At 39.7% G+C, this 13,334-nt stretch overlaps 1 protein-coding gene across 5 annotated transcripts in view; it reads left to right on the forward strand.

The window, feature by feature from the left end:
* Nucleotides 1-13,334, forward strand: part of PAK3 (p21 (RAC1) activated kinase 3) — a 367,784-nt gene that overhangs the window by 230,384 nt on the left and 124,066 nt on the right. The window contains exon 6 of one of the 5 annotated variants that reach the window (XM_081115363.1): nucleotides 8,031-8,066. The exons of the other annotated variants lie outside the window; for them this stretch is intronic. The gene's annotated coding sequence lies outside the window, so the exon portion shown is untranslated. The remainder of the gene's footprint in view (nucleotides 1-8,030; nucleotides 8,067-13,334) is intronic. 5 annotated transcript variants of the gene reach the window in all.

Raw genomic sequence — 13,334 nt, forward strand, 5'->3', positions numbered from 1 at the left:
GCAAAGTTCTTTGTAGATATCTTGCTAAGCACAGGGCTGTGCCATCTTTCCAGAAGATTGTGTAAAAGAGCCCTTTGTCACTGGGCCTAAGGTAGAGGAATTAAAATGAACTATAGACCTTGATGAAAATTTTGTACCTCCATGAGGAGAGAGCTTAGAGAGTTGCCTGGCCAACTTATATTTGATAGTTTCTGTTGATGTACCAAGATTCACCAAAAATAATTTAGATAGTTTACAGGACTGGCTGAATTTTAGGAAGGGAAAATGCACCTGCCTGAATTTGCTTGAATGCAGTGAAAAGTGCTAAGTGATGAAACCCATCCCTTTGCATTTATATGATATTTTATACTTTTCAAAACATTTAATAACTCATTCATCCATTATGATAGTGGCATTAAGAACAACACTTCTTAGCTATGTAACCTTGCTTGAGTCAATTACTTACCCCCCTTAATCCTCAATTTCCTCATATGTAAAGTGGGCACATCTACATCATCTATCTATACATATAAAGAGGTAATATGCAAATTAGGCTGGGACTCTGCAACGGGTCATGACCAGACAGGAGGAGGTTGCACGTGCAGGTAAGGCCCAGAGCAAAGACAGAGACAGACACAGGGGGGCCTGCCCAAGCCATCACAGTGGCTCCAGCAGCCCAGAGTGGACACAGGCAGAGGGGCTGGGGAGGCCTGGGGCTGGCTGAGCCACCATGCCAGCTCAGGCAGCCCCAGCACGGACAGAGGCAGGGGGGAAGGGGGGGACCTGGGAGGAAGTCAGGCGCAGGTCCTGGCCGCCTGCAGTGCCAGTCAGGCCTGCAGCTGGCGCTGAAAGAGTCAAGCATGGGTCCTGGCCTCCCACGGCGCGGGTCCGGCCTGACTCCCGCGGCAGCCCGTGGGGTGCTTCCTTGCATGATTTCAATCATGCACTGGGCTTCTAGTATATATATAAAAGGCTAATATGCAAAGTGTCCCCTTGAGAGTTCGACTGGGAGACGGGGAGTTTGATCACTCACTATGATGTGCGCCGACCACCAGGGGGCGGCGTGGAACATGGCAGGCAACCAGCAGTGCTGGGGTGCTGAGGGAATGAAGGAAGGAGGAGGCAGGGAGGTGATGGGAACCAAGTGCAGTGGCGACATGCGGGTAGGCAGTGAGGGAGGAAGCAGAGAGGCAGGGAGTCAGGGAATCTGATTGCCCTGATCACTGGCTAAGCCTAGGGACCCTATCCATGCATGAATTTCATGCACTGGGCCTCTAGTTGAGTTATAATGAGGATGAAATTAGATAAATCTATGAAAGCATTTAGCACAATGTCTGGCCTAAAGTAAGTGATCTACAAATTATAGATCTTAGTGTTATCCTTACCACAACCCTTTGAGGTAGGTGTCTTCAAAAGGACAGAACCTTGTGATAATAGAGAAACAGTATGGCTTTTTGCAGCCAAACACCCCATTTTCATAGCACATGTTGCCTGCTTTCCTTTTAAGTCTTTATTTCTGCTTAACCAAAAGCTAGGAGTCAGTGTTCATTCCCACTTAAGAAGATGAGTGAAAAACAGAATTAACCCATGGGGTTTCCTCAATTCCTTTCATTTTAGACATGTTTATCTGGCCATTGCACCAATGTATCTTGTTAATTTAAATGTCCCCTTTAGTTCTCCAATGTTCCTCTTGAAATAGTGAAGCCCTCACTGTTGTCACCTTCGTTTGGTGGTACAGAAACTTGAGAGGAGGAATAGAAGAGACTGCTGATGCTGGTAGAGGCAGAGGTACCATTCACCAGCAAACGTCAAGGCATGTGTTGGTTCTGTTCATGCTGCTAGAGCAAGCATGTCAAGCTCAAAGGCTAACACAGGCCAAATAAACAAGGTTTAAGTTTATGTGGACCACAAAAAAACAAAAGCTTCAATTTTCATAGAAACGTAGGTTTATTTCCATAGAGACATGTTGAATACAAAGGGCTGAAATAGATGAGTAATCATTAATATGAAATAATAGAACATTTTAATAAAAATTAATATTTTTCTTGAACATTAACTTACCAGACACTGAATAACTGCACAAATTAATAAGTATAATGCAAATAAACTTATTTTTCTTGTTCTACAAAAGAAAAATATTTCCTGTTGCACACACCAAACAAGTCAGCCCAACACTAATAATATGGCAATTGGCTGCTAAAATATTCACTGTTAGTATTAGTTGAGAGAAATGGTGCACCTGTGTGTAAGATACGAAAGGGAAATGAATGCCACACGATTATAGTAATCAGTCATTAGCGAATGTTGTAGTTCGTTATTAATAATTATGTATAATAGGATGTTGTAAAAATTAAGTTACGAAATTTTTATTAAAATGTTTCTTACATACTGCTATATTGGTTGGACCACAAAAATATTCATTGTAGGCTGCATGCAGCCCGCAGGTCATGAGTTTGACATGCTTGTGCTAGAGTAATGCCAAATGTTTGGAGTCTGGGACATGTGTTATGAAATGGCTCAATGGAGAACTGGACACATGGGCTGAAGATGTTAGATTGACAAGTTGAACCTTACTCCGATGCTGATGATCTCCAAATTAATGTCATATTGCCAAAAATAAAAATAAACATGTTGGAACTGCTGCTATTACATTTGTATTCACTGTATTAATATTGCTTTATGTATTGAGAGGAGTAGATTTAGCTAGAGATATATTTTTCCAGCACATGTGAATTAATACTTCCTTCAGTTTTTCATTACTTGCTATGTAGTTCATACCTCTCAAAGACAAGATGCTTATATACATATTTGTTTTGCTTCCCACTAGATATTCCTAGTTGAATTTTTACTGAGATATCAAGTATGTTACTGTGTTTATCCTTTCTTCTTAGTATATTGACTTATACAAAACTTACATATTTGTAGTCCATTTTGCATTACATAGCCTTTATAGAATACTAGAGGCCTGGTGCATGAAATTCATGCACTGGAGAGCGCTCCCTCAGCCCGGCCTGCACCCTCTCCAATCCAGGACCCCTCAGGGGATGTCCAACTGCCTCTTGCAATCTGGGTCCACTGGCTCCTAACTGCTCGCCTGCCTGCTTGACTGATCACCCCTAACCTCTCTCCTACCTTCCTGATCGCCCCTAACCACCTCTGCCTGCCTGCCTGATCACCCCTACCTGCTTCCCTACCAGTCTGATTGCCCCTAACTGCTCCTCTGCTGGCCTGATTGTCCCTAACTGCCTCTGCCTCACCCCGCACCCAGGACAGAGGATTCCCTCCCTCTGGTTGGCTGCAAGCACCCAGGACCCAGGTTGGCTTCGCACGGGCCAGCCTCAGCCACAGAGACCATGTGCAGGTGGCTTCACCTGGGCCACAGTCGCAGGCACTGGCACCTGGGACCATGGGGTGGGCAACTTGTCCTTCTCCTGGGCCACAGATGCAGGCACAGCTGCTGGCGCCCAGGACTGTGGGATGGGTGGCTTGTCCCTCTCCCAGGCCATAGCCTGGCTGGTCCCCATTCCTCTCTCATGAGCTCATTTTTGCCTGGCTGGTTCCCATTCCTCTCTCCCTAGTGTTGAGTGTCTGAGCCATTATGGTGGGCTGGTGTGAGGGTGTGACAACCATTTTCATATTAGTTCTTTATTATATAGGATTTATGCTTGTTTGTGGAGTCTATGAATTTTCTATAAAACTCATATGTGCAGTCCTGTTGGCCAAGAGCAGAATAATGTGCTCTTATAATACTCTGGGAATATTATCATGTTACTGATGATCCAATGACTAATAATACAAGTGGTCTCCAGGATAATTATATTTGTTATCATCACATTGGCTTTATTGGTTGTTTCTGATAATCACATTTTAAGGTACTTGTTTATGCTCATTTCAAAAACAACAACAAAAACAAAAAATTAAACAAGCAGAAACTGAGGCATTATTCTGTTTTGAACCAAAAACTAAAGGCTATACTGGAGATATAATGTGCAGCATGGTGACTATAGTTCAGCAGTTATCAACCTGTGGGTCACGACCCCTTTGGGGGTCAAACGACCCTTTCGCAGGGGTTGCCTAAGACCATCAGAAAACACATATATAATTACATATTGTTTTTGTGATTAATCACTATGCTTTAATTATGTTCAATTTGTAACAATGAAAATACATCCTGCATATCAGATATTTACATTACAATTCATAACAGTAGCAAAATTACAGTTATGAAGTAGCAACGAAAATAATTTTATGGTTGGGGGTCACCACAACTTGAGGAACTGTATTAAAGGGTCACGGCATTAGGAAGGTTGAGAACCACTGCTATAGTTGATAATACTGTATTGTACAACTGAAATTTGCTAAGAGAGAGTAGATCTTGTGTTTTTACTATACCAACAAAAAAGGTAACTATGTGAGGTGATGGATGTGTGAATTAACTTGATTCTAGAAATTACTTCACAATGTGTACAAATATCATACCATCACATTGTACACCTTAAATATATATAATTTTCATTTGTTAATTATACCTCAATAAAGCTAGTAATCACCTAAAGACTAAAATAACTCTTCAGGCCTACCAAACTCCTCTGGGGCACATAGTATAGAAATATATTTCTACCCAGATTTCCATTTAGAGTCCTGAGATCAGTTCATCCCACTATGCCTAACATCCCTTCCATTTTTTGCCAATGTCCAAAATAGAGGCTGTTCTTAAAATCTAGCTTTTCCTGTCTTTCTATTTCCATACTATCTGTGCTTATTCTCCCCTGCTTCATTTTTTCAGTGTTGTTTATTTTAAAAATTATTTCCATGTTGCTACATGGAGCACCTCACTCCATGGGGGAAAAAGTCCCTAAGTCTTCAACCTTAGACATCTGCTACATAGTCACCTGAGTAATACTTCTGAAATTCTAAGCTAATCTTGTCATTCTACTATTTGAAACTTCATCTGGACAAGAAGAGTCCAAACCTCAAAGAAAGGCTTAGAAGACCCTTCTTCATTTGGTCTCTACTGATCTTATATTTTTTCCATCCTTCTCTTTGCTATAGTCACACCAAGCTTTCTGCTGTTCCTCTAATGCACTACATTGTCTATGATATCCCATGGGTCCTAACAACTGTTGTTCCTTGCACCTGAAGAATGCCCTCCCCATGGTTTTGTTACTTGTTCTTCCTAATTCAGCTTAAGTGAACTTCCTCTGTAAAATCTCCTTCCTCAGGCTGTTAGGAGTTCCTTTCTCTGTCCTTTAGTAGCAACCTGTTGTCATCTTTGCACTGAGCTGCCATGGCCAAAATACAGTACATTTTAAATCTTCAAGGACAGGGACTGTACCTTGTTCATCTCCCACCCTAGATCCTGCTAAACTACTCATCTTTCAATACCCTGATCAAATGCTATATCCCCTGACTCCTCTGGGTAGCATTAACTGCCCTTCCTCTGCTGCCCTTCCAAAGCATCCTCTGTCTTTCTAAGAACAAACTAGACACTGTGTAAATGCTGAATGAATGAGTTCATGCAGGTTTAATGATTTTTTTTCAAGATCACAGAATAAGCCAGAAGTGGAGCTGGAATTAGCCATTCTTCTTTTGTTAGAGATATTCTTTGGGTTTTATAAAAGTCCTACTAACTGAAAATCAACACTACCTCCAGATTAAAACTGCATAACAAGATGCAACTTAGTTCTTCTAAGAACAGAGGTTTCTTCTAAGAGAAAGGAAGGAATTTCTTTTCCCAAGTGTTCTGTTCTTAATACAGTTAGTTCTCAAAAAGAAGTCTGCCCTACTCATATATGAATATAATTATAACAAATGCTCTTGTAGTACATCAGGAGCAAGTGTTTTTGCTTTTTTTATTTTATTGTTTAAAGTATTACAAATAGTAGTACATTTGTCTCCTTTTTTTCCCCATTGACCTTCCCCCGGCCTCCCCTACCCTCTGGCAAATGCCCCCCCCACCTCCCCCGCCCCAGTGTCTTGCATCCATTGGTTATGCTTATATGCATGTATACAAGTCCTTTGGTTGATCTCTTACCCCCCCCCCCGCAAACCCTCCACAGCATTTCCATTGTAGTTTGATAGTCTGTTCGATGCTTCTCTGCCTCTGTATCTATTTCTGTTCATCAGTTTATAATGGTCTTTATTATCCATAAATGAATGGGATCATGTGGTATTTTTCTTTCACTGACTTGCTTCTTTCACTTAGCATAATGCTCTCCAGGTCCACCCAAGCTGTTGCAAATGGTAAGAATTCCTTCTTTTTTATAGCAGTATAGTATTCCATTGTGTACAGAAACACCAATCAGAAAGGACATATGCACCCCTATGTTCATAGAAGCACAATTTACAATAGCTAAGATTTGGAAACAGCCTAAATGCCCATCAGCAGATGAGTGGATTAGAAAACTGTTTTTGCTTAAAAAAAATTGTACATGTTACTTTCTTTCAGAATTTAAAGAGAACTATTCTCTTCCTTACATAATGCCTGTATCACTTAGTTAAACAGAAATGGTCACAAGGCTAAACACACACACACACACACACACACACACACACACACACACACACATGCTTGGATATTTGTTGGTTAGAATATACTTTGAATAATGGCTTACACCAATCTAGTGCTTTCCACTTTGCAAATCCTGGTGAGTTCCTACTCATCCTCAATAACCTGCTCATGTGTTAATCCTCTGATCCCTCTGGGAACTTTAGAGACCCTTCCTGCTTTGTCCATCCAAAGCATCCTGTGCCTACCTAGGTTGCATCACATTCTCTATTGCATGTATACATGTCTGCTATTCTCACTGAACTGTGAGCTCTTAGAAGACAGGAACTAGTCTTTATTCACCTCTTGTTGTATATGGCCTGTATCTGACACAATACCTGGTATATATGAATGTTGGTAGCGTGGAGATGGAAGGCAAAGCAATGATGTTCTTTAGAACAATATCAAACAATTTTTAATGTATGAAGGTATGATCATTGGCACCAATTTCTCATATAATCAGATAGCAATCAGTAAAAGAGTCTTGCTCTTTTCTGAACTGCTGCAGTCTTCTAATTTTTGCACTCTTCATTTTACAATATACATGCCCTTACTTGTTTTGTAGGTACGTTTTTATCTGTGTATTTAATATACATGTTAGATGACAGCCAGGGATAAAACCCACTGCTCAAACATGTAGCCTCACCCAAGGCTGGGTGTTTAGTTCTTTACTCCCAGCATTTTGAATGATGCCTAGCACATAAACTTCAATAAATATTTTTGTTTGAATAAATGAATACATGCACAGATAGGTTTGCTTAAGAGACACTTTCTTACAGTTACTATCTGGCCCCTCAAAGAGTAGTTGGTCTAGGATTTGGTCTCAGGATTCTTTGAAATGAAAGCCAACCAGAAATCACAAGAAGAAAACATGTAATTAGTTTACTTTTCTATAAAAAGCTATGTTAGGCTGATGCAAGGTCTTTTATTTTCATTTTTATACAGCTGTGTAACCTACAGAACCTCGTTATTAAGCTGGGCAGAAGAATATAGGTATAGCTAGGTCACCTGCTAAAGGCCACGCAACTGACTGGTGGCTGGCTGACATGATTGTGAGTGCAAGGAATATACCAGGATCAAACTCAAAGGAGAAAGAATACTCTGACCCTGGCCAGGTGGCTCAGTTGGTTGGAGTTTCATCTTGTACACCAAAAGGTTGAGGGTTCCATTCCTGGTCAGGGCACCTAGGTTGCGGGTTCAATCTTCAGTTGGGGCATGTAGGAGAGATAACATCAATGTTTCTCTTTCACATCTATGTTTCTTTCCCCCTCCCTCTCTCTCTCTAAAATCAATTTTTAAAATATATCCTCACTCTGGCCAGTGTTTCTCAGTGATCAGAGCATCAGCCTGTGCACCAAAGGGTCATGGGTTCGATTCCCAGTCAAGGGCATATACCTGGGTTTCAAGTTTGATCTCTAGTCAGTCAGGGCACATGCAGGAGGCAACCAATGGATGTGTCTCTCTCACATCAATGTTTCACTCTCTCTCTCTCCATTCCTTCCAGTTTCTCTAAAAAAATTCATGGGAAAAATATTATCAGGTGAGTAATAACAATACATATTCATATACATATACACACACACATCCTCAGGTGAGGATTAAAAAAACAATACTCTGAGATGAACATCATTTGCAGAGTTTATATATATTAAACACCAAGCTTTCCTCCCCTTTTTCTTCCCCAAATTTTTGTTAGGATGTGTTATAAGCTACAGTCCAGGCTCCATAGGAATAATTTGGGAACTACTAACTAATTCCCTCTCAGGCCTACTGACTTCAGCTCCTTGCACCAAACTCTACTTCTGCTTTATCTTCCATTTTCCTACCAGAATGCTATATCTTACTTTGAGGTGAAGGTTGGATCCTCTGATTTCAGCCTTGGCCTTCCCAAGACACAGAAAGACTTGGGCAGATGGCAATCTTCTCTTTGTGTGAGTGTGTGTGAGCTCTGGGGAAGCAAAACTAATCATATGCTGCACTAAGGATCTACACTAGCATGAACCAATAATGAGCCATTGCTTATATAGGTGCATAGTGGCAGCTGCAGCCAGGTAAGTAGGGTAATGAGCAGCAAAGGGAATACACTATTTGGTGTAGCCAACAGGTTTCAAATGAAGATCTTTATAAGCTTGGAAGAGGAAAACCATGAGAAAGCCAATATGCTTTGTTATAAGGTCATCCTTCAAATTTGTCTTTCGGTTTCCAGAAGAACTTTCTTTGGGTGGAATGATCTTTTCTTAGACCCATGGCCAATTTTTGTTAAGACACAAAAATTTGTCTTTAGTGGGGGTAAGAGGTGGGGAAATTCCTATGACTAAGCATGGCCAGCTGAAACTTTATACTCTAACATTTGTGAAACAGGATAGATAGAAAGTAGACCTTGTCATGTCCCATTCTTTCTTCAGTATTTGAGAGAAACACTTTTTTTTGTATGTTACGGATGGTATTTATTCTTCCTTAGCCATAACCTTTAGGTAAGATGCTATGATATATGCTCAGCTCTTTTAAAATGTAGGCATGTGAACTTGGATCAAGGAACAAAAGTTTGGGAAAGAGTTGTTGCATTTTATGCTACATTTTATGCTAGCTCAAATTCTTTGACCTCCAGTTCGGTAAGTTGTCTTTTTTGAAATATGAGCATTGTTACATTGATCTAAATTCTTGATTTAGAAATAATACCAAGGTCTCAATTGATACCATGTAGCTCTTTTATTCAGACTTGCAGGGAGCACCTTCCCTCTAGAAAGCTGATTTGGGTACAGACAAATTCAGACTACAGTAAGGGCCTAGAATGATGATCCATGTCACACAGGTGGGAGGACAATGTTCAGGCATCTATATGGTATACAAAGAGCCCTAAAAATTACTGGAATTGAAATTTTAGCTTTGGATTTGAAGAAATCTGTGGCTCTTTCACTGGAGTGGGTCAGGAAAGGGTATAATTATAACTCATGCATAGTAACACAGCAGCTAGAACCCCAGACACTCAAGATCTTGGTTTACCATATCTGCTCACTTAGGCTATTAGTCTGCATCTATTTTTTCCATCTGAATGCGTTATATGTTTCTACATTCTGTTTTGAGAACTAGGAAATATTTTATTACTAGATTTTACTTTCCTTACCTTTTCCCCACACATTTCTTTGAGGCACCTTTTAAGGTTGTCACTTTTTTATGCTTAAAAAAATGTATACCTCTGCTCTTTAGGCATTTTATTTTCTCTTTGTAGAAGCATCGATGTTGGACATGGAAAGCTGAAACCTGTAATAATGCATCAATTTGCAAACATAAATACATGTCAGATGATCATTAGCATTTTCTTGGGATTATCTCATGTAGCCTACACAATAAATAATAAAGTATGGTGCTGCATACATTTATAAGTTTAAGAAGTCATTGGAAAAGGAACTATTTGTCCCACATAATATGTGAAGTATATGAGGTCTAGATGCTGGGTCTACCTATCAATTTCCTTATTTGCAACCTATCATTGAAATTTGTGACTATAATATGCTGGCTTATTGGATTCAATTAATGTCAAGTTTTGCTCAAAGCAATGGAAATCACTCATAAAGATTTCCATTAGCAGAAAACAGGACTACAGCAGAACCTACCTCATTTGCTTGTGTATATGAAAGCAAATAAATTTATTCTATGTGAGTGTGCTTGTATGAGTGTCAGTAGTTAGTTATCTTTTGTAGGATCTAAGATTGAAACTAGGCAGCTGTAAAAAGAGCTAGTTACCTTCCTTGCTTGTCTGGCTGCTTTTGTAAATCTGCCTAACAAGTTGCTCAGCTCCTCCTGATCAAATGATCTTAGAAATGGCTTCCCTCCATTACACACTGTAATGGTATCTCCCAGACAAGGCTTTCTGAAACAGCACACCCCTGTCTCTGGTAGCAGAGCTCCCTTGGTGAGTGCCCCAGAACAGACAAGCTCCAAAGCAAGGCCATCTAAGAATTGGTATTACCAGCCAACGAAACCTGTGGGAATTCTGTCAGTAAATCACCTATCCTTGGGTCTTTGGATGAGAAAAGCAGTTGAAATCAGTAAGTACCATCCTGAAGTGGGTTTAAGTGAAAAAGCTGGAAGTTTCATATGAATATTTTGGGAAGATAAAAATGTATATATGAAGAGTGTGTGTGTATTTGTGGTTTTACTTGGATACACATTGAATAGGTGTAGTGAAAAGGGAATTGAGAAGAGTTTGAAATTCTAGTCTCAGTTTTTTTCACTTATTTTGTAATCCTGGGTAAGTCACAATTTTTATACACTTTTAATTCCTCATGCGGAAAGTGGGTATGCTACTTCCTTCTTTACATGCTTGTGTCTGTCTCAAGAACAAGACATAGAAGTTCTACTGACATGACAAAGTCATATGGTAAAAAAAAAAAAAGAGGTGTTAATAATGGTAGCTGGTTTCTTCATCATGCCCAATTTCTTGGCAGTTAGACTAGTGCCCATATTTCCAAATATGAGCCTGCTTTGAGTAGCCATATAGACTTATATGACTTTATGACAAACTTACTGCCACAAATGCATAGCATGTATAAAGTTCAGTGGCATTACCTTACATGTGTATTTAACGCCTACTGGGAATAAAGCACTGTATTAGGCAGCACTGTATTGCAAGTTGTAGGGCTACAGTTATGACTGAGGGGGTCTTACCCTCAAGGAGCTTATGATCTACTGAGGGAATGACATGTACAATGACTATGTGCAATTTGAAAGAAGATGAGAGAAGTTCTCAGTCGGGCTCACTAGCTGGCTAAGGTTAGTGGTCAACTGTGTCTTGCCCACCTAGTCTGGGAATGGGAGTATGAGTTTGGAATTACTGGAGGCCAAGACTATGCTTTTACTCTTTCTTGTAAAATGAGATAAATGTTCTTTCTCTACACTTTTGAATCATAGCATATTGTGGGAATTAATATCTGAAAAGTCACTCAAAATCTTCAGGTGCAAGTTGCTATAGAAATGCAACACAACGTATAATCTTTCTTTTAAATTAAAGTACATTGTCCCCTTTGTGAAAGGCTAGATAATTACTTTTTTTGGCAATTAAAACCAGTCCACTACATCTTCTTTCATTGTCAGTCAGTGTCTGAGCCAGTTGGTTCAGTTGCTAATAATGTGTCCAATATAACGTGTATTTAATATCCGTGTAGGCTAGTTAGCGAAGCAGAGTTTGTTTCCCAGTCCCAGGCAATATGTGGAAGCTCAGGTAGCCATCTTGAAAACATATGCTTTTATTTACAGGGAGCCCAGGAAAGAAATGGCAGGAAACTATTAGATCCTTTTTACTGCCACCAAAGTACAATTCATTCTGATAGTTAAGCAACCTCATCCTCAAATACAAAAAAATCCCAGTGTTGATATCATTGGTTAAATAGACATTGGCTGACTTTAAATCTATGTTTGCTTCATACCTGAAAGTCTGAAAGCTCTCATTAAATCTTCAATTTGTCTTGATGTATAGAGCTAATTCTTGTTATAAAGATTTCTCAAATTGTAAAAATTTGAAATAACCTCATGTATTATTAACCTTTTCAACTAAGGTTAAAGTTCTTTGACTTGTTTACTTTAATTTTGATATCCTAAAATCCATCTTCTTTCCTATGTACTCTTGTCAGTTTGGCAGTCATCAGCTCAAAATATCTTGCAACCCCATTTTTTATGTAGGTATCTCAGAAACATTGGGAAGTTCACCCTGGAAATTTCCCCTAGGCTACATCTCATTCCTATGTTAGATCCTCTAGTTCAGCGGTTCTCAACCTGTGGGTCGTGACCCCTGAAAATACATCCTGCATATCAGATATTTACATTGTGATCCATAACAGTAGCAAAATTACAGTTATGAAGTAGCAACCAAAATAATTTTATGGTTGGGGGTCACCACAACATGAGGAACTGTATTAAAGGATCGCGGCATTAAGAAGGTTGAGAACCACTGCTTCTAGTTTGATATGAAAAGGATGTTAAGAATATTGGTGTGCTCACCAATTTGTAGTAATAACCTTGTGTGGATGGTGGTTTAGGAGCTTTACCTCTGGATTAATTAGATCATAGCTTTGCATCTGCTGGCCTGGGCTTCTGTTTTTGAAAGGAGGCCAGTATTAGTTTGTTTCTTGTTGGTAAGCTATGCAAATAAACAGTTATTTCAATTTTAAAATCAGACAGGATAATGCAGACATGTCAGTTGTCTCTGATGGCACCAGATATGATGAAAATAGTTGTTTTGGTTGCTTATGGCTTAATATATGGCCTTGCAAGTTGTAGGGATAGTATTTCTGGACTCATTTTTTACACACCAGGATAGAACACCTCTGGCAAATGGGAATGATTGGCATTTTTGGTTGCATCCTATTCAACATGTATGCCAGAGTATGAATTTTGGCCACATTAGGGAGAGTACAATTGATTACCTATCTCTCCCTTGGTTCCTGATATATGCAAATTGGTGCCTTTTTTAACTATGGGGCATTCTATGTATACCTTGGCACTGCACTGATTAAGATAATGCATTTTGGAGGAATGAGAGAATGATGGAAAATTATTTATAATTCCTAATCATTTCATTTAAAGTCCCATGCGTCTTGATAAAAAGATTCCTTTAAAATTCTTTGCAGTAGATCTCCATGTCAAAAGCCAAGTCAGTGAAGAGCGGTGTGTATGTGTTTCTATATGGGCCTTTGTATGCGTGCCCTCATGCTTTGTGAGGGGAAAGGGAGAGATTAAAAAAAGAAGATGCGTGAGGGGGAAAGAGGAGTAATCTCTCCCAGTACTCTGCAAAAGGGATGTTTAGGCTCCT

This window comes from Myotis nattereri, assembly GCF_964212035.1.
Source record: "Myotis nattereri genome assembly, chromosome: X".
NCBI lineage: Eukaryota > Metazoa > Chordata > Mammalia > Chiroptera > Vespertilionidae > Myotis > Myotis nattereri.